The sequence below is a fragment of the Megalobrama amblycephala genome, linkage group LG20, assembly GCF_018812025.1.
Source record: "Megalobrama amblycephala isolate DHTTF-2021 linkage group LG20, ASM1881202v1, whole genome shotgun sequence".
Taxonomy (NCBI): domain Eukaryota; kingdom Metazoa; phylum Chordata; class Actinopteri; order Cypriniformes; family Xenocyprididae; genus Megalobrama; species Megalobrama amblycephala.
The window spans coordinates 31,629,374-31,634,314 of NC_063063.1; positions in this window are offsets into that span (position 1 = coordinate 31,629,374).

A 4,941-nucleotide genomic window follows, 5' to 3' on the forward strand; every position below is an offset into this window, starting at 1 on the left:
AAGCTCCTCTTCCCAGCCCATCTGCCCTGACGGGTCTTCTTCGTTGCAGATGGTAATGACGTGCAGTTTTTCGATGATCATCTGTGTCGCTCGAATGATCTGTTGTCTTTTGCAGCGTCTCACACATGAAATGGCATTCTAAAAACGCACCGCTCAAGTTAAAATAAGTTCAGTTTTTTTATGAAAACGCAGCTCTAGACCTTGCACTTTTTTTCATTCCACTGACCTACTTCTCGCACTTTTCACAGCAAAGCACGTTCTGTGTGAACTAACCCTTAAAGTTATTAATAGTCTTAAAGGGTTAGTTCAACCAAAAATGAAAATTCTGTCATTTATTACTCACCCTCATGCCATTCCACACCTATAAGACCTTCATTAATCTTCGGAACACAAATTAAGATATTTTTGTTGAAATCCGATGACTAGTGAAGCCTGCATAGCCATTAATGGCATTTCCTCTCTCAAGATCCATTAATGTACTAAAACATATTTAAATCAGTTCATGTGAGTACAGTGGTTCAATATTAAAATTATAAAGCAATGAGAATATTTTCGGTGCGCCAAAAAAACAAAATAATGACTTATTAGTGGTTCGGAGCGCCAAAGTCACGTGAGCAGTTTGGCGGTTTGACGCGCGATCCGAATCATGATTCGACACAAAAGATTCATAACGCTCCGAAGCTCCCTGAAGCAGTGTTTTGAAATCGGCCATCACTACCCTAGTGAAAATATAGTATACTTAAGCACAATTTATTCATATGTAGGCTACTTTAGTATAACTAAATGTATTTGTGGCATGCTATAAATTGGTATATTTAAAGACTGCTAAATTGGAACTACTAATTTTGTACTAAATGCATTTTAGTTGTCCAAAAGCAGTGTTGAAGTTCAACTAAAGTTGTATTAAATTTACTTGTTTGTGCTAAAGTGGAACTATTCCAAGTATACTTTAGTACCCTTTAAATATAGCCTCTTATATTTAAGTTTTAAAATGCAGAATTCACTCAGCATAAACTTCAAATATATTTTGGTGATGTTACAATTGCAGTTCAATTACACTGTAAGAGTGCTGAACATACATTAATATTATACTAATAACAAAATTTTAAAGATATATTAATATTATACTCACCCCCAGTATAAAAGTAACTTATCAATGAGAAAACGGGAACAGATGTATATGTATATTGAATGTAGGAACCAGTACAGGCTGGATTAGAACTTGCTGCGCTGTTGCACAAGAGCACTCGCTTTACCTCTTCAACTTTAAGCTGTTGAAGAAATAAAACCAGCAGATGCAACATTTAAATATCAAGAATGTTTTGCTACCATTTTACTTGTCATGATCTGTTATTAACTCTACATGAAGCAATTGCATAAACCGGCATAACATTCTTGTGCACGCAGTAAATCACAGACAGTTTAGTTCGTTGGTGAAAGAATGTGACTGACGTGCACTGCAGAAATGCTTGTGTTTCAGTGCCTGCGGATGGAATAAAACCTGTAATATTCCTCTGCCGATTGTCTTTGCGCGCTTCAACTCTCAATGCACCACAACTACTCCTGACAAAAACACAATGAAATGAACAGGCGGTCTCGCATTACACTGCGTATTTAAATGCGACGCATAATTTAAAATGATTTACTTTTCATGCAGTTAACATTTCTGAATTTATTTTACCTTTTAACTTTTTGTGGACTGGTCAGCATCAGTTTAATAATTCGTTTAATAATTCATAATATTTGGACTGCCCAAAGGGCTGCAGTCCATATTTCAATGTGCAACGTGCCATTAAAGCAGCATTAATGGGTAAAGTGTATAACATTGGAATGCATTAGAAATACATTAAAGTAATACAACTTCTGATCAAGTATATATGAATATCTTCTACCATTTCAAACTGACAATATGTTGTTTTCTTTATTTGTCATAATTTAAAAATATTTACTTCTGTAACTACTTTCTATATATTTGCTTTGCAACCATGCAACATTGTGAAAAGTGCTATAGAAATAAATTTGAATTGAATTAAACAATAGCCTACCAAAGTGTGGGCGAAATATTGAAAAGGTAAAGGTCATAATTATAAAACTGACTTCATAATTATTTTTTTGCAACTCAAAACACATTTCCTGTAAACTTTTATATAGACCAATACTATTTTCATACTCAACACGCAGAACTCAAATACAGTTAATTGAATTATACATTTAATCATAACAGGTCAACATAGGATTCAACAAAAATAAATTACTGAAGTAGTACTTCAGGACTTAAATATTTAATAAATAATTTTATTTGCAAATTGCTCATTGTTACATCTGAGCTGTAGGCAAAAGTTTGAAAATTCTGCCATTACAGCACCTGTTAGCTGAAACAAACTAGATTTTTCAGTTCATATACCTCACGTTTTCTTTGGTTTGCACAAAAAGAAAGTCTCATCTAAAAAAAACATCATCATCTAAAAATAATTTCATCATTCTCAAATTTGAAATACATGGTGAGACTTGTGCCTTTAGCTACAATGAGTTTCTAGACTCTAAGGGTTTGTGCCAAAACCTGCAACACAGATTCCCAATAGTGTGCACTCTAGCAAGTTTGGTTGTTTAGCAAATGTACAGCAAAACCGATTGTTGGTGTGTGTGATAGCATTGGCTTCATGGCATAGATCATTCATTGCAGTCAACTTCTGGTTCAACCAATTGTAGGACGTTGGGGCAGGCCAGTGGGGATCAAGGTTTAGCGTCAGAGGTTACAGTGTTTATAAGACATGTCAGAAAGAATGTATTTATGAGATAAAATGCACATGAACATCAACACAACTCATAATTATGACTTTTGGTAACTCTGGATTTCCTTAAGAGTTTCCGAGTTAAAGGTGCTAAAGAGGTTCTTTTTGTCGACTGAGTTTTTGAAATGAGCGCATGGGTAAGAACAACCCCCCTCCTTCACAGCTCATTTAGAGGGAACGCCTCCCAAAACTCGTGCACGAGTATCGGAATACGAGTGTTTACCACCGGCATTCGCTGTGTTATTAAGCCGGGCACACATTTAACGACTAGCTAAAACATTCTGACTATGCTCAACATACAGCAATTGTTTCCTGCTCCTGAAGCAGATTTATATACTTTCACATGGAATTTGAACACCGACTGTAATCGCAGACTAAACGCAACTGGCTCTGACTGGACGCGTTTGAGCGCGATCAGCCATAAGTATCAATTTACATTCATAATCGGCCTTACAATCGTTAAGTGTGTGCGCGACGTAAAGCTGTGGATTCATTATGTCGGACTCACCGCAGGTAACTCATAATCTGCAGTTGTTACTCCTGTCTCCTGACAAAAACATTGCATGCAGCGCCTGTGGAGTGTGGAAAGTTACTGGAGCGCGCAGCCGCGCGTCTCTCACATGGATCGTCATGGCAGTGATTGACAAGCCAGAGGGCCAATCATTTACGCGATGATCGCGTAAACGATTGGCTGATGTTTTTAAGGCCCTACCTCGTGCACAGATTATGTATATTAATATTATTACTTTCAGTGCACCTAATAAATAGTACGGAAGCCCTGAACCGCATGGTGAAAAAAAAAAAAAAAAAACTTGGTAGGGAGGAAAAAAAAAATCGAAAAGTTATCTCGTTATTTCAACATAATAAGTCGTTATAACGACATAATATCTCGTTATTTCAACATAATAAGTCGTTATAACGACATAATATCTCGTTATTTCAAGATATTAAGTCGTTATAACGACATAATATCTCGTTATTTCAACATAATAAGTCGTTATAACGACATAATATCTCGTTATTTCAACATAATAAGTCGTTATAACGACATAATATCTCATTATTTCAACATACTAAGTCGTTATAACGACATAATATGTCGTTATTTCAAGATATTAAGTCGTTATAACGACATAATATCTCGTTATAACGACATAATATCTCGTTATTTCAACATAATAAGTCGTTATAACGACATAATAACTCTTTATTATCTATCAAGTATGATAAAGGACATATCCATATTAACGTCCCCAGTGGCGCAATGTTAAAATATTGGACCGCCAGTCTAGCTTTTACTGCGATCGCCGCGGTTTCGAATCCGCCTTTTGCCGAGTTCGTTCTTCTCTAGTTTCACTTCACATATCAAAAAAGGCATTTATTTTCAATAGAAATTAAAGCAATGTTATAAAAGTGCAAATAACCTGCCTAACGAGTGTTTAATAAAATTCAAAGTATTTATTGGGCAGGATTAGCAGCATGTTCGATATTACCCACTAGAGGGCAGAATAAGACAGGGAATCAATTAAACAGCGCAATAGTTATGTTGAACTACTGTTACAATTTGGTGCTCCAAAATCCCAGAGGTTTATCATGGGAATTTGCGTTCATCCCAGGCTAACCTTTATTGAGGTTAAATTTATTAGACCATAAATTTATTAGACATCCTATTTATACTAAATGACAATAGCAGCATTTTCACTATATGCTATTTATACTAGGTGAAAATAGCGATATATTCTATTGACACCATGTAAAAGTAGCTTATCAGTTCTTTGCAAGAAGTGTAAATAGTATTTAGATGCTGTAGGCTGGTATTGGCAGATACTATTTATACCTCAGTATTTTTGTACAGGATGCAATAATATCATATAGAGTGATTATATTTATTAAAATTATTAAATGGATGCTGCATTATTGGGAGAAAAAAAACCCTCCACTTTCCACCAACCCTACTCAATGAACACTTTTAATATTATTAAACACTTGTTCACATTTTATTTCCACTTTTTGAACATTATTTTCATTTTATTGAAAATGTATATGATGAGAAAATAGGAGTGAGCTCTATTATTGGGTGAGCTCTGCAAAATGCTGATTCGACCCTGCAGCGATCGCTGTAAAAGCCAAAATCTGAAACCCTACATGC